The sequence below is a fragment of the Peromyscus eremicus genome, chromosome 16_21 (genome assembly GCF_949786415.1).
Source record: "Peromyscus eremicus chromosome 16_21, PerEre_H2_v1, whole genome shotgun sequence".
In the NCBI taxonomy this organism is placed as follows: Eukaryota; Metazoa; Chordata; class Mammalia; order Rodentia; family Cricetidae; genus Peromyscus; species Peromyscus eremicus.
This window is the reverse complement of record NC_081432.1, coordinates 199286-220198: the sequence shown is the minus strand read 5'-3', so window position 1 is coordinate 220198 and position 20913 is coordinate 199286. Positions and strand designations below refer to the sequence as shown.

Sequence of the window (20913 nt, the reverse complement as noted above, 5' to 3'; positions counted from 1 at the left end):
ATGTACCAACTTTTACTTATTGATCTTAAGCTCTCAATAGATTCATATATACTAACAATTATTTTACAACTCAGTTTGAGGAACTATTTCACAGAAAGGAAAATTTACTTCTCATGTGAAATAGTTACTAAATCTATTTTCTGTTGCACTTTCTTCTACACTCAGCACATTTTGCCTAAAACTAGCATTTCCTTTCATATAAATCATAGTATGTAACACAGCACTCCTGTTGTTATACTATTGTTTATTATGCATTTTCTTTTTATGTGCATTTATTTCTGTGTTTAGCAATATCTCTTCTACTTATCTATCTGTCAAATAATTTTTTTCTTTAACATAAAAAGTAATGGCAGCCTGTAATAAAGTCTGGGAATCACATTCAAGAATATTCTTCTGGAAAAAAAAATGACTCAAATTCCACAATATTGTTTTATGTTTCAAATATTGTGAATGTTTAAAATGTGCTATTATACTCTATATAGTACTAATTATTATTAAAATTCTTTCATATGCAATCTTTGGCTCCTTACTTCCTGTGCTATAGGCAAAGAATTAAAGAACACACTCCAAGCTGCTAAACATGGCTGCAGAAAGAGATTCTACAGACACAATAGGAAGGACAAAGTGAACAGAGTCAGCATGTCTGCAAGCCACAGAGTAAACTGTAGGGGACATTTTGATGTTGGTTCATTTTATGATGTAGGAAATTGTGTTTAAATGAAACAAAGTTAAACTCTAAAGTCTTGAAACACTATAGCTCATACTAACACACACAATTCTTCAGCACTAATATACTTTTCTTGAATTTCCTTTTAGTCATTAGTTCACTGATATAGCAGACAGTAAGAGGGTTACTGACAAACAGTAAATGCATTGCACATAGAGGCAGTTGAGAATAATATGGATAGTATAATTATTCATTTTATAAGAAATAAATTCTTTTTATAAGAAATAGATTCATCATCACACTACTAATGTAACCAATACTAAGGTTACACCCAACCCATAAGCTTCATTATTGCCCCATTGCATCTTTGTTTCATAGAGTATAGATGAGAGGGTTCAAGCTAGGTGTGACAACAGCATAGGTCAATGAACTTAGTTTGATCTTGAGAATTTTCTGTTTGAGGCTGAATATAAATGCACATGGCTGGAATGAAAAAGAGGCATACAACCATAAGATGGGCTCCACATGTCCCAAATTCTTTCTGAAATCCTGTGTTTGTGTGTATCCTTAGGGACAGCTTGAGTAATAGCACAATAGAAAGTGAAAGTAAAGATGAGAGAGATGAGAACAAAAGCAGATCTTGCCACCAGCAGAATCATCTCATTAGCTCAAGTACCAACCCAGGATAATTGGAGTAGTGCTGGAACTTCACAGATGAAGTGATCTACATGGTGATGTCCACACAGAGGTACCCAGAAAGTAAAGAGAAAATAAAGTGCTGAGTCCATAAAGCCACATACCTAGGAGGCTACTGCTAGTATATGACAGAAATTAGGATTTATGAGGACAGAGTAATGCAAGGGTTTGCACACAGCTGCAGAGAAGTCATAGGACATCATCACTGAGAAGACATACTCCATGGTACTAAATAAAAGAGAAAAGTAGATTTAAAGTGTGCAGCCAGCATAAGAAATGGTCTTTTTTGAGCCCCTAGAGATTCACCAGCAACTGGAGGATGCAGCTGTTAGACATCCATGGCTAAGAGATTTGACAGATAGAAGTTACATAACTGTGTACAGGTGGGAGTCCAAGCATGACAGGATGATGATGAAGAAGGTTCCTGTCAGTGTTGCCAAGTAAAATATCAAGATCACCATAAAGAGAACTACTTCCGAGTGAGGCCATTTTGAAAAATCCAGAAGAATGAAGTACCTTTCAGAACTTGCATTGAACTTTCTAAACATTTTTCAATTTACCTTTAATTCTAGGAAAATTTGAGCACAAAGAAAAATAGTTATAATAATTAGCTGAAAATCAAAGTATCAATAATCTCATTAACAGAAATAAAAAAATCAATGTGTGGTAAAGGCTAAAGGATCTAAAGGGGTTATAGGATCCCATATAATAGAAATCTAACTACTAAGAATTAAATAAATGATTCTTAGACTGATGTGAGCAATTTCCAAAGTAGTTGTTATATTTATTAAGCAGTGTTTTAGTTACATAGTGTGGACTATTCTTCACAGATTACTTATTAATTACAAATTGAAATTTCATAAATTTTATATTTTATGAAATTTTAGTACATGACTCGACAAAAACATGAAAAAAATTAACTCACCAATGTTGACAAATAAATACTATATGGCTTTGAGAGTGATAATTTGAAGAGGATATCATGCCACTCCAGTGTCATCCTTCCCAGAAGATATAGTAGGCTTCTAATCATGAATTAATAATATGAGAAAAATTCAAATGAAGACAGTCATGGAAGGTTAATGATGATAAAGATGATGATGATAGAGACAAGATAGATGGTATATAGATGATAGTGATAGGAGACAAATGTTATATAGATAATGAATAGATAATTGACAGATGATGAGCATATAACAGACAGATGAAAGATAAAGACATGGAGACAGATGGTAATAGACATATTTTGAGATGGTGAAGGGATAGATACAAGAATACATGATAGGCAGATAATAGAGCAAAGCATTCAGTAAATATATCTAAGTAAGGCTCAGTATAGATAAAGGGTAAATGGTTGTTTTATGTACCTTAACTATTCTGTAATTTTTATATGTTCTCTAATAAAGTTTTATCAAAAGAGAGTTCAAATGATTTTATATCCCATCTGTATTTTCACATATTTACTGAAAGATAACAATTTCTTGAACTGTGTAAGAAAGTTTTACAATTCTATGGGTTTGGTCCCAGGTTTTAGTACCAAAATGTAAGTAACTGTGTTGCAACTCTGGGGGAAAAGTATCCCGACTATTTGAGGAGTCAGGTGACACCTTGAACTGCTAGGACAGCTCTGACACCTGGAACTGCCATGAGACAGCCCAACTCTGGAGGGTGAAGTATCCCAGATACCTAGAGCTGCTAGGACAGCTCTAACAGCTGGAGTTGCAATGAGACAGCTCATCCCTGGAAGGGAAGGTATTCTGACTGCTCAGAAGAGTCACGACTGTTGCTGCTAGGACAGCTCAGCAGGGAAGGGTATCCTGACTGCTCAAGAGTCAGGCTATACCTGGTGTGGTGGAGATGGTCTCCCAGCAGGATATAGCAATCCTCACTTAAGGGGGCTTCCTATCAGAGCTCAACTTCTTCTCTGGCCTAAGATGTTGCTTCTTTTGTTTCACTCTATAAAATTGAAAACCCCTGCAGAAATGTAGCAATCTTCTCCACTTGTTACTTTTTCAGCTCCCCCTTGCTCTGAGGGACATCTCAACAAGGTTCTTCCATTCAGTTCCCCTTGAATGAAGATTTTCATGCCCAAAACTTTTTTGAGAAAGAGATTTGTTCATTAAGGACTCCAGAAGAGTGGCTGCCTCTACCAGGGTGGAGAGAACAGCCCCCAACTGAATAGGCAGGGTGGTTTATATGTGATCTTTTGGGGGTGGAGTCAACCAGGAATTGGTTAGTATTTTCTGGCCAGGGATTGGTTAGTTTTGTGGGTTAGAGGTAGAGATGGCCCTGGTTTCAGAGCCAAACTATGTTTCTTTCACTGGCCTTTCTTAGCTTTTTGACTCTAATTCTAAAGCTGGGCATATTTCTTTTACTGGCTCTGATTTTAGGGGCCAAGAGTGTTTCTTTGGTACTGGTTTCAGAGTCAGGGCATGTTTCTTAGGTTCTGGGTTTAAGGATAAATTGTTTATTCCTCTGGCTCAGGTCCCACATCCAGGCTGTGTTTCTTTTCCTGGTTCTGGGCTCCAGGGTCAGGGTTGGTTTCTTTAGCCAGCCCCTTTTCCCTACAAATTGTAACTCTTACAAAGGATGTCAAGAATGGATACTTGATTGCAGTCCAGTAGAAAAATTAAGAACATTCAGTTAGTCCCTATAATAAAAGGTAGTTCAATCTCATAACTCCAAAGAGTATCCTCAATGCAAACATTTTCTTTTACTCAGTAACCACTTAGGACAATCACTTAGTACACTTAAAAATGACTTATATTAAAAATCACAAGTGTGCCGGGCGGTGATGGCGCACGCCTTTAATCCCAGCACTCGGGAGGCAGAGCCAGGTGGATCTCTGTGAGTTCGAGGCCAGCCTGGACTACCAAGTGAGTCCCAGGAGAGGCACAAAGCTACACAGAGAAACCCTGTCTCGAAAAACCAAAAAAAAAAAAAATCACAAGTGTACCACAAATAACAGTATTCATATAAAAATCAAGAAGATTCCTATAGTTAGGACTCTATCGTTTGATGGTTGTTTCCAAGAGGTTCTTGTTAATTTCCTTAGAGTAGAACATAGTTCAGCATGAGAATCAAGAATTACTTCCTCTCAGGTGGGGGTAATGTTTCCTCTTCTCTTTGACTTTAAATACCAACTAGAACCAAGTGCCAGCTGTGAGGTGTCTGTGCATGGGTCATCTTCTGCATTCTCCTAAAGGTAGCTTTCAAAAGGCATATGTGATATGAAACAAAAAGATAGATACAAAAAAAAGATAGATACAAAATATAAAATGTAGAGGCATGTGGTTTTATTTTCCTCTTGCTGAAAATATAGATAACAAAGACCATATTAAAAGTTTCTTTACATGGGCTTGGGTTAAAGTCTCCTCTCATTATTACAGAGGGAAAAGGGTGGCTATTCCTATCCCCAGAATTAGCTGGTATTTTCTCATCTGGGACCCATTTACTTCATACTTTTATGTAGTACTCAAGCAGAGTTTCATCCTCATTCACGCCCATTCTGAATCCATCCACATTACCATATGCTGCTTTATCTCTTCCAACTTCACTTGTGTGGATAACCTGATGGCTACTGTTGAACTCTTTGAAGTTACTAGCACAAACAGATGCATGTACCTGGTACTGACCAACTACATCATGGTAGGAGAGCAGAGTCTGAGTCTCTGTGATTATCACTGTTACACAAGCAGAGAGACCTAAAGTTAACAAAGTATTTGTTTACAGATACAAGGGTACTTATTTACTGCTTAATTATTATTTTCAAAATTCAAAATAGTTCTGAATAGTGAAAAATAAGTAAATGCAAGAAAGGCAGTAGGTGACCTGTACTCTCTTGGTATTTCCCTGTAGATAGTCTAATGTATAGTATATCATGTGAGGGACCCTTAAAATAACCAATTGTCATTGTAGATATAAGAATCTGACCTGATTTTTTAAGCTGGATCATGGGAGTCTAAATCGCAAAGAGCCAACTAATGCCTGTAGGGACTTGTGCTAGTTAGATCACTTCCCAGGAATGGCCTAGCCTTGACACCACACCACTATAGAACTAAGATGAAAATGAAACTCAGGCCAAACCTCTACTGAGAAAATACACTTTGAGCTGTGTTTACAGGAAAGATGGATTGTCATGAGTTTGCTGAAATCTTCTGTGAATCCTCAAATTGTTAAGAGCTAAATTTGTCAAAAATAAAATGAATATCTCTAATTAACATAAATTTCAGATCCAAGTGGAATTCAAAATAACTAACATTGAAATTGAATATTCTAAAACTTTATTCTAATCTTCATACAAAACTTAAAACAACATAAAATAAATAATTTATAAAAGCATAACTTCATAAGTATTTTTTGCTTAATATATTCAAAATTCAGAATAACTATGAGTAGTTAAAAAGTAAATACATGTGAGAAAAATGAGAATTGACTTTTACCTTCCTAGTGTCTCTCCATGTATAGGTATAGTCTAACTTAAGCAAATATTAGAAGGAAATTTCATGTTATCACAAAAAATTAAATTGTAATTCAAATTTACCCATAAAAACATCATCTCTCATTGTCTTAGTTCTTAAACCCATTGGATACTGTTACAGTCTATAAAAAAAAACAAAAACAAAAAAATCTTTAAAAATTTGAATGGAGGTAGAAAGTATAGGTGGATAATACTGTCTCAGAAGCCATAAGTGATAAAATGAAAATCCCAGTGCCTGGAGCTATTATCCATGAAGTTTTTAGAGGACCCCAAAACTATGCAAAACTATACCATTGCTATTGGTTGCTCACCAAAACTGGATGTTCATACTTGGTTGCTGAAGACACCATATTCCTTCATTGCAGAGTTAAGGGAAAGTATTCTGGAACTGAAGTGGAGGCTATCTTTCTGCTATCTATCCTTAACAGTGCTGGGAGTTACTTTTCAGGCATCTAGAATAGGAAAGTCAACAACTGTCTACAGCAGCTTTAGACTTGAATGCTACAATACTCTGGTGATTTGAAATAAAATGACCTCCAAAGGGAGTAACACTATTAGAAGGTGAGGCCTTTTTTTCCATGTTCTGGCTATTACAAACAATGCTGATATGAACATAGTTGAACAAGTGCTCTTGTGGTGTCGTTGAGCATTCCTTGGGTATATGCCCAAGATTGGTATAGCTGGATCTTGGAGGAGATGGATTCCCAATTTTCTAAGAAAGAGACAACCTAGATGCCCTTCAACTGAAGAATGGATAAACAAAATGTGGTACATATACACAATGGAATACTACTCAGCAGAGAAAAACAATGACATCATGAGGTTTGCAGACAAATGGATGGATCTAGAAAAAAAATCATCCTGAGTGAGGTATCCCAGACTCAGAAAGACAAACATGGTATGTACTCACTCATAGCAGGATACTAGATGTGGAACAAGGATGACTGGACTGCTACTCACATCACCAGGGAGGCTACCTGGAAAACAGGACCCCAAGAAAGACACGGGGATCGCCCAATGACAGAGAAATAGAATGAGATCTACATGAACAGCCTGGACATGAGTGGGGGTAGTGAAGGGCGAGGGTCGAGGGAAAGAGAGCTTGGGTGAGCGGGAGATCCCAGCTGGATCAACAACAGAGAGGGAGAACAAGGAATAGGAGACCATGGTAAATGAAGACCACATGAGAATAGGAAGAAGCAAAGTGCTAGAGAGGCCCACAGAAATCCACAAAGATACCTCCACAACAGACTGCTGGCAATGGTCGAGAGACAGTCCGAACTGACCTACTCTGGTGATGGGATGGCCAAACACCCTAATTGTCATGCTAGAAACCTCATCCAAAAACTGAGGGATCTGGATGCAGAGGATCCATGACTAGGCCCTGGGTGGATCTCTGGGAGTCCAATTAGCGAGAATGAGAAGGGTTTATATGAGCGAGAATTGTTGAGACCAAGGTTGGATAAAGCACAGAGACAAATAGCCAAACAAATGGAAACACATGAACTATGAACCAATGGCTGAGGGGTCACCAACTGGATCAGGCCCTCTGAATGGGTGAGACAATTGATTTGCCTGATCTGTTTGGGAGGTATCCAGGCAGTGGGACCGGGTCCTGTGCTCATTGCATGAGTCGGCTGTTTGAAACCTGGGGCCTATGCAGGATCGCTTGGCTCGGCCTGGGAGGAGGGGACTGGACCTACCTGGACTGAGTCTACCAGGTTTATCTCAGTCTGTGGGGAAGGCTTTGCCATGGAGGAGATGGGAAAGGGGGGCAGGCTAGGGGGAAGGTGAGGGGGGCGGGAGGGGGGAGAACAAGGGAATCTGTGGCCGATATGTAGAACTGAATTGTATTGCAAAATAAAAATTAAAAAAAAAAACATAAAAAAAGAAGAAGGTGAGGCCTTGTTGGAGTAGGTGTGGCTTTGTTGGGGGAAGTGTGTCACTGTGGAGAGAAGCTTTGAGGTCTCCTATATGTTCAAGCCATTCCCAGTATCTGAGACTACTTCCTATTGCCTGAGTATCAAGATGTAAAACTCTCAACTCCTTCTCTAACACCATGTCTTCCTGCATGCCACCATGTCCCATCATGATGATAATGGACTGACTCTCTCAATTGTAAGCCACTCAATTAAATGTTTTCCTTTATAAGAGTTGCTGTGGTCATAGTGCTTTTTCATAGCAATGGAAACCCTAAGACAGAAGTTGGTACCAGAGACTACAGTATTGCTGTGATGGGCCTGACCATGATTTTGTTTGAAGGAAGATGGATCTTGTGACTGTTGATTAGAAATGCAATTGAACACTTTAAGTGCTGCTTAATTTACCATGCTAGTATGGAAGATAGTAGTGGTGCTGAGGGTGATTTGAACTGTGGGTGCCTGGATCAAGAGATTTCAGTAGAGAAGAATATCGGTATGTGACCTAGAGTCCCATCTTGTGATATTTTGTTGAAGAATGTGGCTGCCTTTTACCCTTGTCTAAAGAATCTGTCTGAGGCTTAAGTGAAAAGGTTCAGATTATTTCTGTTGGCAGAGGAAATCTCAAAACAGCCTAGTATAGACTCTGTTAATGTGGTTATTAGTGTTAACTCTAATGAAGATGTACAATGAAAAGGAACAAACTAAGCAAGGCAAATTATAAAATGTAAAATTTTATCAGGAAGTGGGATGGAGCTAAGTCCTGTATTCAAGGATATAAACAGATTAAGAGATAGAACAAAGGGAGTGGTGATCTCAGGGCAAGATCCTACCCAGCTAAATTTCCAACTTGAAAAAAGGAATTAAAGAAAAGCTTAGAGCAGGGTGTGGTGGTACACAGCTTTAATCCCAACACTCCAGAGGCAGAGGCTGGTGGATCTCTGAGTTTGAGCACAGGCTGGTCTACAGATCAAGTTCCAGGACTGCCAAGCTTAGGCAGTGAAGGAATCTAATGAAAACCAGAAGTTAGTGAAGATGTTATTGAAGGAAGGGGTATATTCTGGCCCTGTAAGCAGCAGAAATTGGCAGCTTCAACCATGAGCTCTGGAATCAGGGATAGAAGAAAGACATTATAAAACCTTCCTCCATGACTAAGAAAAGCCACTTCTCAGTCAGGGTTGTCCCAGAATTGAGGCCCTGAGATGCCATGTGTGAAGCTGTAAAAGAGAAGCCTGGCTTGCCTTGCAGACCCCAAGACATTAGGGATACCAGCCAGAGTTGTGGGATATCTGCCAAGGAAAGCTGTAACAACGAGTGGAATCAGCTCAAGAGAAAGAAGTATGCTGCAGTAACAAAGCTGAAAGGAGTTGGAGAGCTGAAGAGTGTTTTGACATCAGACATAGAGACTCAGAGTTTGGAGTTTACCCAGATGGTTTTTAGTCTTGCTTTGGTCCAGTATTTCCCCACCATCCTCCTTTACCTATGATTTGAAACAGTAATGTATAGTCTATGCCATTATATGTTGGAAGTATGTGATCTGGGGTTTTTTATTGTTATTTTTATTTTCCAGGGGATTACAGTAAGGAGATTGCATGAATTTCAGAAGAGACTTTGAACTTTAGACTTTTAAATAAATTTGAGACTGTTAAATGAGAGTATGGGGATTTTTGAAGTTGCACTGAATGTTTTTTTGCATTATGATATGGATACAAGCCTTTGGGGGCCAGGGAGTGGAATGTGGTGGTTTGAAAGAAAATGGTGCTTAAAAGGAGCAGCACTATTAGAAGATGTGGCCTTGTTGGAGTAGGTGTGATCTTATTGGAGGAAGTGTGTCACTGTGGAGGTGGACTTTGAGGTCTCATGTATGCTCAAGCCACACCCAGTATCTGAGACCACTTACTGTTGCCTGCCTATCAATATGTAAAACTCTTAGCTCCTTCTCCAATACCATGTCTTATGGTGATATTTTATTTGTACTAAAATGTGATTTGTATGTTAATAAATAAAGTTGCCCAGTGGTCAGAGCTATTAGCAAGCCATAGCAAAAGCTGGGTGGTGGTGGTGCACGCCTTTAATCCTAGCACTTGGTAGGCAGAGCTAGGTAGATCTCTGTGTGTTCAAGGATACAGCCAGCATTGGAGACACATACCTTTAATCTCAATACCAACCATAGAAGACCTGGAGGTCTGTACAGACTGGAAGTGACTAGGAGGTCATGTGGTTGGGTTTATAACTAATGAGAAGGCAGAACAGAAACTCTATAAAAATGACAGACACACAAGAAGTAGGTCTCTTTCAGAGAGGTAGGACAACAGTGACAGTGAAGGGTAAGGTTTTTAGCTCTTAGCTATTGCTCTGACTTCTTGGCTTTCATCTCTGTATTGGCTCTGTATTTCTTATTTAATAAGACGGTTACATCTACAATGTCTTCCTGCATGCTACCATGTATGACTATGATGATAATGGACTGAGCCTCTGAGCTGTAAGCCATCCAATTAAATGTTTTTCTTTTTAAGAGTTATCATGGTCATGACAGAAATAGAAACCTAACTAAAACAAATATCAACTTTCCAGTCAAGAAGCACTTAATGGTACAATCATGACATTACTGCTATATGTGTAACTAGCTTACTGCTGATTGCACCTGTATCCTACTCTGCAGGATGCAGTTCATGCCAGTAGAGGGACCTGGTCAAAGGTTCATTATTGGAGAAGTCATAGGTATTAGGAGAGAACCCTTTTTTTTTGTTTTGTTTTGCTAAGTGGAAATGTCATGCCTCCTGTAAAATATTCATAAGCTAATGCTGTTTCTGGCCTTGATTAATGCATACAGAATATAAACATCCATATATACATAGGTAAAAAGAAAAGCTATTCACACTTTTCATATATACATACACAAAAAGGAGGAAATCTATTCACTCTTTTAGTAGAATGTCAGCTATGTCACCATTCTAAAAACAAATCACTAAAATCTAATGTTCAAAACCTAAAAAATATATCATCTTGTACTTCTGGAGATCAGAAGATTAAATTGGATACAGGCCTGCATTTTTTGGACTTTAGGAGAGAACCTATCTTCTCATCCTTTCCATCCTCCTGAAGTCATTTACATTCCTAGGCTCTATCTCAAGATATTTAATTTAATCATATCTGTAAAATCCAGAGAAAAATTGATACATTCAGATGGGTCTGAGCAAACATGATAGGTAATTTGAAAGAATAAAGAGAGAGAAATTATATGGCCTTGCACATCTACTAGCAAATGTAAAATGAATAATACATGTGCCAAAAAAAATCTCCATTTGGCAATCCTCAATTTTATAATCATAACATAGACCCATTATTTGGAAAACAACCACAAATTACTTAGTAATGAATGCACATTATTCTGTGACTTTTCAAAAAAAACTAAAATGAATATTGTTTTATTATATATAAAGAATGATAAAGTACTCATTGACATTTGTGAAATCTAATAGTTTATCGTAAGATTTTTGTATGATTCTCATGAAATTTATCCACATTGTCTGTAGTTTTAGAATTCTAACAAGATAATTTGCATATAAAACTTTATTGTGTTTATAGTCATATAATATTGCCAGAATGTGTTATAATAAATCTTCTCCATAACTCATATAGAAAGGAGAGATAGAAAATAAGAGAAAACGAGGCTGAGTATGTCTGGGCTAGAAGGAGGGGTTCTTGTAATTACCTGGATGACATAGTTGTGATGGTAATCCTGTACTGCTGAGTGACCTAGAGAGGGAATTAAGCATGTACTAGTAGTATTTGTTTCACAGGACAAAGCATAAAAATGAAGTGAATACAGATTGGGACACATCCACCTGGACAACAAGGAGAAATTGACATACTGTCTTAGGATTTCTGTTGCTGTGATGAAGCATCATGATTCATGGAAACTTTTATAGAAGGAAGTTTAAATTGGGGCTTGCCTATGGTTTCAGAGGCTTAGTTCATTATAATCAGGGTGGGAAGCTTTGCAGCACACAGGCAGACATGGTGTGCTACAGGAAGAGAGGCAGCAGGAAGAGAGAGTTACTGGGCCCAGCTTGGGCTTTTAAAAACTCAAAATCTACCTCTAGTGACACACTCTCTCCAAAAATATTATAACTACTCCAACAAGGACACACCTTCTAATGCTTCTCAAGTAGTGTCACTCTTTGATGACTAAGCATTCAAATACATGAGCATATGGGGGCCATTCTTATTTTAACCACCATATCCCACTTTCAGGCCCCATAGGCTTCTAGCCATATCATAATGCAAAACTGCATTTAGTTCAAATTCAAAAGTCCCCATAGTTTATCAATCTCAACACTGTTTAAAAGTCCAAAGTTCAGAGTCCCCTCTGAGACTCAAGGCAATCTCTTCACTGTGAAATCAAAATCAAAAGAGCAGATTACATACTTCCAGCATACAATGGCACAGAATATATATTATCCTTCTAAAAGGGAGGTAAGTGAGCATAGTGAGGAAATACTGGACCAAAGCAATACCTAAAACTAGCAAAGCAAATTCCAACTTCCATATCTCCATGTATGATGTCAAAGTACTCATCAGAACTCAACTACTTCCAGCTTTTTTTACTACAACACTCTTGTCTGTCTTGGGCAGGTTCCACACCTGGTCTGCAGCTTTCCTTGGCAGGTACCCCATAGCTCTGGCATCTTCAACATCTTTGGGTCTCCAACATAATCCAGACTTCACCTTCATAGCTTCATGCAATGGCCTCTCTGAGCCTCTATGCAGGGACACCATGACACACACCTGGCCTCAGTAACTTTCCTTAGTCATGGAGGGAGATTCCATATCCCCTTTCTTGTATCCTTAACTCTAAAGCCAGAACTGTGTGTCTATGCTGTCAAATTCTGCTGCTTGCCAGGGCTGGAAATGGTCCCCTGGTTCAATTACATCTGCATCAGTTTTCTGTTGATGATCATTTCCTTCACTGCTTAAGCTTTTCTTTAATACTTTTTCACAAGTTAGAAACTTAGTTGGGTGAGGTCTTTCCCTGAGGTCACCACTTTATTCTGTTTAACATCTGGCTTTTCCTTGAGCTTTTTATATTCTTGAGCACTGGACTTAGCTCCATTATACTTTCCAGTGTGCCTTTTCTCCTCAAATTATACATTCTGTATTTTTCCTTTCTTAGATTGCTCCTTTTCCTTATAGATCTTCATAAAAGTAACCACTAATAATCATATGACAGAATCAATACTAGACTGTCTTGAAATCTCCTCTGCCAAAGCCATTAATCTAAAACTCTACAACTTAGCCTCAGGAATACTTTTTTGGACAAGGGCAGAAAGCAGCCACATTCTTTACCAATAAACAAAAACAAACAAAAAACAAACAACAACAAAACAAACCCACAAGAATAGTGCATAGGCCACTTACTAATAGTCTTCCCCTCTGAAGCTTCTTGAGCTGAGCCCCCACAGTTCAAATTGCCTTCTGCACTGTCTTTCATGCCCTCCTAGGATGGTCCATTAAGCCTTGCTTAAAGCATCCAGCCACTTTTCTAAATCCAAAATCCCAAAGTCTATATTCCTCTAACAGCTTTATCAGGCCTGTCACAGTAATACTCCAGTTCCTAGTACCAACTTTTCTTAGTTACAGTTTCTATTGCTGTAATGAAACACCCTAACCATGACAACTCATAAAAGAAAGCATTTAATTGGGGATTATTTCAGAGTTTTATTTCATTATCTTCACAGTAGGTAGCACGATGGCTCTCAAGCAGACATGGAGCTGGAGAAGGAGGTGAGAGTTCTACACCCAGATCCACAAGCAGAAGGAAGAGAAAGTCATTGGGCTTGGCTTTGGCTTTTGAAACCTCAAAATGCACCCCTAGTGACACACTTCCTCTAACAATGCTATACCTAGTCAAGCAAATACACATACCTTAATCCTTCTAAAGTAGTGCCACTCCCTGATGACCAAGCATTTAAATATAGGGGCCTTTGAAGACCATTCTTATTCAAACTACTACACAGATTAAAAAAGTTGGTGCCTCTATGTACAGAAGCTCTGTTCTTTCCTAGGAAAAGGTTGATTTCAAACTTTATTTTTCAGTTGCTTCTGAAAATTTTCTCATGTATGTCATGCATATACTAATTCAGTAACTAGCTCTAGATTAGTCAATCAGATACCTCAGAGCTTCTGAGGTTAACATTAACAATGGGCCCCTAGAATCAGCTTTTCATACCCAAATTTTGTCACTGAAAGACAGTTTATACATAGACAACACACATAATCTTTTTACTTTACTTTAATTTATCCTTTAATCTTTTTACTTAACAACTTAATAATTTTAAATTATGAAAAATAACATACTATTCATGTCACTGCTTTATGTGTTCATCATTAAGAGAGCTTTGATTACTGTTGTGGGTGAAGACTATTCATATGTTTAAGGAGACTATTGTATAAATGTGCCTGATATTCAATACCATATATGTTATAATTATGTAATATCTCAAAGGAAAAATGTCTGTTCACATAAAAAGGTATATATATTTTTCAAAGCTAAAGGAAGAGAGAAATACATTTTAAAATTCAGGAAAATTGCCGGGCGGTGGTGGCGCACGCCTTTAATCCCAGCACTCGGGAGGCAGAGCCAGGCGGATCTCTGTGAGTTCGAGGCCAGCCTGGACTACCAAGTGAGTCCCAGGAAAGGTGCAAAGCTACACAGAGAAACCCTGTCTCAAAAAACCAAAAAAAAAAAAAATTCAGGAAAATTATCTTTAGAAAACAATGTATTAAAGATAGTACAATGATCAACTTTCTGTAATACTGCTACATATTGCATCACAGAAAATCATATGCAAGAAAAAATCTGCATGTACTTCAGATATACTTATTATAATTTATGATTCATATTCATTATAATAGTAGAACATAAAAAAATGGAACAAAATCCTTTTCTGATATTTGTTTGTAAAGGGGAAAGAATGTATCAGACATTTAATTGTGCCTTAAGCAAAAGGCACAACACAAAAAATGTTCTGTACATAAAGTAAAAGATTAAAATATATATTATAAAGATTTTAAATTATAATGTCTTATTTCATTAGGAATTAAAAATATGTCTTTCCTCAACAAATACAACAAATCACATATCAGACTGAACAGATTTGCATTCATAACAGTTATCTGAGAACAAAACTGCTGCTTTTTAAATCTGACTTTTAACAAGGCTATGTTCAACAAAAGTTGTCTTAGGCAGATAAGGTTTATTTATATCCACTATTGTAGATGTAACCAACTGTCTTATTCAATAAGAAACACAGAACCAATGTAAAGAGGAAAGCCAAGAGATCAGAGCTAAGAGCCTTACCCACCTGCTGCAGCTAGCCTCTTCAGCCAAGAGACCTCTCCGAAAGAGACCTACTTCCTGTCTGTTTGTCTTTATATAGACTTTCTGTTCTGCCTTCTCATTGGTTGTAAACCCAACCATGTGACTGCCTCATCACTGCCTGTCTGTAAAGACTTCCAGACACACATTGGAGTGTGTGTCTCCAATGCTTATAAATAAGAGATCTACCTATCAATGCCTACCAAGTGCTGGGCTTAAAGGCATGCACCACAAATGCCCAGCTTTGCTATGGCTTGCTATTAGCTCTGACCCCCCAGGCAACTTTAATTATTAACATACAAATAAACTCACATTACAGTACAAATAAAATATCACCATATTTCCCCTTTTCTATTTTAATAAAAAGGAAAAAGGTTATAACTAACATAAGAAAAACTATATACAAAAGTACATTAACTATATACAATATATACAAGTAATAAATACCTAAACAATGTCTAGTCCATTTGTATTTGACAAATTCAGAGAAAATAATTCCATTATCTATCCTATTTTGGTAAGTCCAAAATGTACCTAATTCACTTTCTATCCTAACTAGTCTTCAACTATAACTAACTAATCTTCAACTATAACTAACTAACCTTCAACTCCCTCAGAGACCCAAGAAGGAATTAATATTACCTAACAAAAATAAAAACAGGAAGTGCATGCAAGCAATTTCCAAAAAATTTGTGAGTTGACAGAAACAGCCAGCTGCCTGGACAGTCACATGAGGTTTCTTCGCAGTGTTGGAGCATCATCTTCAGCCTACAGGCTTAGCGTATCTGACAGACTCATTTGTGAAGTAGGATGTACACAAGGTCAACAGTTCAACCTCACATTGGGTGAGAGCAGTCCATGTACCAGAAACACCTGAATTCCACTAGTGTCATGTCATGATTCAGAATTTTAAATTCTGGAAATTGTTGATGGTTTTTTAATTCAGCTGTCCATTCTTCTTGGCTGTATATATATGGCTTCATCTCAGCATCCTGTTCTTCTCCACATCCTGCTATTAAATGTCAGTCTACTATTGAGAGGCATGAGCTTAGTTGCTCTTCAAGAATAACTGTTTCAGCTGCTGTTCCATTGCACATCAGAAGCCATCGGCCCACTGCCTGTTCAGCTGCCTTCGAAGAAAAGGGCACTGTACCTTTTCCAGATTGTGAAGGCCACTTCAGGGATGGTGCCATATTGTCCTGGCCTCAGAAGATGCCTTTTGATAAAGCCATAACCACACTTGTTTTGGCAAGAATCAGTAGTCCTTTGTTTCGTGTCCTGTCTGTCTGTTTGTCAGCAGTTGATTTGAGGATACTTTGCTGTCCAGGGGCTAACTTTTGCCACAATGAAAGTTAACTCCAATTGCAGTTTTTTCAATGCCCATATTTTCTCTGAAGTAGAGTGGTACTGCCAGGAGCCAACATGTCTCATAGTCATGACAAAAAAGAAAAATTTTCCAAGTTATTAAAACATTTTAAATGCCATATTCTGTAGATCTCTGAATGGTTTGAAGATGACCTGTCTATCTAAAATATATCTGCTCAATTTTTAAAACATATCTAATATGACTACAAGTTCTATTGTAATGTCTAACTACTAACTTTCATTTCTTTATATCCTAGTAGTTGGTAATAATAACATTCAAGGATCAGAAAATTGCATTACATTGTTAAATGAATGGTATAAGTACAATTAGAAATATACATATAGCATTTTCTAACAATATCAATTTCAATATATATAATTTGTATACAATCTAAAACAATCCAATCCAATGTAAAGTATTTAAAACTAGTAACTGTCTTTTTCTTTTCGTTTCTTTTCTTTTCTTTTTAAACTAGAACCTGCTGTGGGATGTATGGCAAATGTGTTGCTGATTAATCGATAAAACACTGATTGGCCGTTGGCTAGGCAGGAAGTATAGGCGGGGCAAGGAGGAGAATAAAGCTGGGAAGTGGAAGGCTGAGTCAGAGAGACACTGCCAGCCGCCACCATGACAAGCTGCATGTGAAGATCCTGGTAAGCCACGAGTCATGTGGCAAGGTATAGGTTTATGGAAATGGATTAATTTAAGCTGTAAGAACAGTTAGCAAGAAGCCTGCCATGGCCATACAGTTTGTAAGCAATATAAGTCTCTGTGTTTACTTGGTCGGGTTTGAGCGGCTGTGGGACTGGCAGGTGAAAGAGATTTGTCCTGACTGTGGGCCAGGCAGGAAAACTCTAGCTACAAGAACCTTAAATCTAATCTCATTTGCATAGCCTTTTTCCTAACCCTTGACAACAACTTGTAACCAACCCCCCTAAACAATGAAAATTATCCCAGACCCAAAACCCATTAAAAAGACCAAAAAAACTACCCGCCCCACACCACCTCTTTGGGAATGTGGGCGTGGTATTCTTAAAATTGCTTCCTGCTGGGTATGGGCGAAGTTATCTTTATCCTAAAAGAAAAATTTTAGGTTAATTGTCAAATTCTAGGAAAGGTAACTATATCCTTCATTATCCAGTCTGTGTATAATGCCAAAGTTCAGGGTTTATCTCAAGTCCTTATTCAAGTAGTCTTTGAGACTGGATCATCTCACCTAGCCCTCTCAAAATCGCTCTGAGCACTTTGTAGTTCAAAGCTGATCTATAGATGATGTTTGTCAGCTTAGTGATATTATTATTGTCCATGTGGAATTGTTGTTGTTGTGGGGTCCCATCTTCTTTCTGGAGACTTCAGTTGATGTTAGGCCTGGCCGTGATTTCCTGCAGAAAACTGATAAGAGACTCGAACACAAAGACATATATATGCAGCTAATTGAAGCCTTTTTTCTAAAATTAGTTAGTACTCTATATGACCATTCATATCTTAACAAAGTTTAAAATGTATATATATATATACATTAATCTTTTAAAATTTGATATAAAATTTATACTTTAAGAAAAGTTTAAAGAATCAGAATAGAACCAAAGAGTTGAGATTAGTAATAGAATAGTCCCTTAATTAATTTGGCTTTTCTCCTGTCCCATAGCAGAAGATGGCTCTTTTCTTCTGGCATGATACAGGGAGTTTGTATTTTCCTTTTAACAACATGCTTGAGTTTAAAGAAGGAGAGGGTCATTCTCCAACTCCAAAATCAGCTTTAAATTTTAATTGAACTGGGGCTATTAGAAGACCAATAGTGTTAGATCTTTAGAGAAGAGCAGAAACAAACATTTAGGAAGACATAAAATTTTTTAGATGATATACCCATATGCCATTTCACGCTGTTTCCTGGGATAGATAATTTGTCCCTTTTCTTCAGGTGTCTCATTTGTCCAGTGTTCTTCAGATTCCTTAACCTTCATTCTCCTAAAAGATAAAAACAAAAACCTTTCCCCAAGACTAATTTTGGGGATGTTCTTTTTGGCAAGTTATTATCTGATTAAATGAAAAGGCATGTGTTACTGGTATAAGTTAGTTTAAATTGGATGTTCATGCTGATTGATGAACTATCACCTCCTCTAATTAAGAGGTCTCTCTTGTTCAAATCAAACCTTTATCAATTTTGATGGTACCCACAGCTTATCTTCTCCTGTAGAAACAAAAGCAAAACCTCGTCCCCAACATAACACATTCCCTGGTTTCCATTCTGAGGTCAGCACATCCTTAAAGTATATAGGCTGATTTAATTCTGTATTTTTTTCTATTATCCAATGTCTCTCTGCAGCTGTTGTTCCTTTTTCGTTGGCATTGAGAAAATTCAAAGTTAATAGAGCATTATGCAGTCTATTTCTGGGGGTTTTGTTACCCCTTTCTGTTTATTTAGCATATCCTTTAGAGTTCTGTTTGATCTTTCTATAACTGCTTGGCCTATAGGATTATGTGGTATGCCTGTAATATGCTTTATATTGTAATAAGCAAAAAACTGTTTCATTTTAACAGAGACATATGATGGAGCATTGTCAGTTTTGATTTGTGCAGGTATACCCATGATGACCATAACTTCTAGCAAATGAGTGATTACAGAATCAGCTTTTTCAGAACTCAAAGCAGTTGCCCATTAAAATCCTGAATAAGTATTAATGGTGTGGTGTACATATTTCAATTTTCCAAATTCTGCAAAGTGAAACACTGTGGGCCCTGGTCCCCCAGTATGAGTGGCTGCCTCCTTGCTTGCCGACCTTGACCAGATGTCCTCCCTATTCAGATTCCCTGCCACTTTCCTTCTCACCTAACTGATCAACTGGAGGTTCTTTGTTCCTGTATCCTGCATTTGGTGTAAACAGCTTAGATGCAAAAATGTAGCGAACTTCTGCCCTTCAGGGATCTGCCATTGTGCTGTAAGCCTGTATTTAAGGTTTCCTCCCTCTTTCAATAAACGGCATTCAGCTGGCATTCAGCATTCAGCTGTGGTGAATGACTCGCTGTCTCTCGTCCCTTATTTTTTAATCTGCAGCCCCTCGCTCAGACATGGTGAATGTGTGTCTGTAACGCGGGAGTTGCCGTTACAAAACACATCTATCTGCCAGATTCCATTCCTCTGAATACCCTTTGGGTTACATCCTGCTGGTAATGATGTTTGATTGTAGAAGGAACAAGTAGAACATTTCTTTACTATTTCTTTGGCTTGTTGCCAGGTTATGGAAAAATCCTTTTTTAAACTGTTACTATTGACATGATGTTTTTTTTATGAAATTCTGAGGCCTCCAGCACATTTCCTATCAATAATTTATCAATCTCATCATTGCCTTGTGCTAGAGGGCCTGGCAGACCAGTATGGGATCTAATGTGAGTTATATATAAAGGATGACTCCTTTTCCTGATTGTATCTTGTAATTGAATAAATAGTAAAGTTAATTCTGAAGCATCAGGGATAAATTCTGCAGTCTCAATATGTAATACTAAACTTTCAGCATACTGAGAGTTAGTTACTATGTTGAGAGGTTCTGAAAAATCCATTAATACCAACATAATAGCATACAATTCTGATTTTTGAACTGAATTATAAGGACTTTGAACCACTTTACTTGAATTTTCTGATTGTAACCTGCCTTTCCTTGTTTGTTGGCATCTGTATAAAATGTACGAACTCCAGATATGGGTTTTTTCCTCACAATTCGAGGCAAGATCCAAATAGCTCTCTTTATAAGATCAATTCTATTGCTTTTGGGATATTTGCTGTTAATTTCTCCCAAAAAATTACTACAAGCTTTTTGCCAAGCTTCATTTTCTATCCATAATTTTTCAATGTCCTCCTTAGTTAAAGGTATGACAATTTCTGCTGGGTCTATTCCTGCTAATTGATGAAGTCTCAATTTTCCTTTCCTAATCAAGTCAGAGATTTTTTCCACATAAGTTTTTAATTTTTTATTTGGTTTATTTGGTAAAAATATCCATTCCAATATAACATCTTCCCTCTGCATTAATATTCCTGTAGGAGAATGCCTAGAAGGTAAAATAACCAAAATGCAATCCAGCTTTGGATCAATACAATCCACGTGCCCTTCATGTACTTTCTTTCCTACCAAGGCCAATTCTTTCTCAGCTTCAGGTGATAATTCTCTTGGACTATTTAAGTCCTTGTCACCTTCTAAGGTTTTGAACAAATTATGCAGTTCATCATTTTTTACCCCAACAATAGTTCATAGATAAGAAATATCTCCAAATAATCTTTGAAAGTCATTAAGAGTCTGTAGTCTATCTCTCCTAATTTGCACCTTTTGGGGTCTAATTTTTTGTATCTCTATTTTATATCCTAAATAATTAATAGACTCTGCTCTTTGTATCTTTTCAGGAGCAATTTGT

At 37.5% G+C, this 20913-nt stretch overlaps 1 pseudogene; it reads right to left on the bottom strand.

The window, feature by feature from the left end:
* Window positions 1-992: 992 nt before the first annotated feature.
* Window positions 993-1911, bottom strand: LOC131893735 (olfactory receptor 2J3-like; annotated as a pseudogene).
* Between the last annotated feature and the right edge of the window lie 19002 nt (window positions 1912-20913).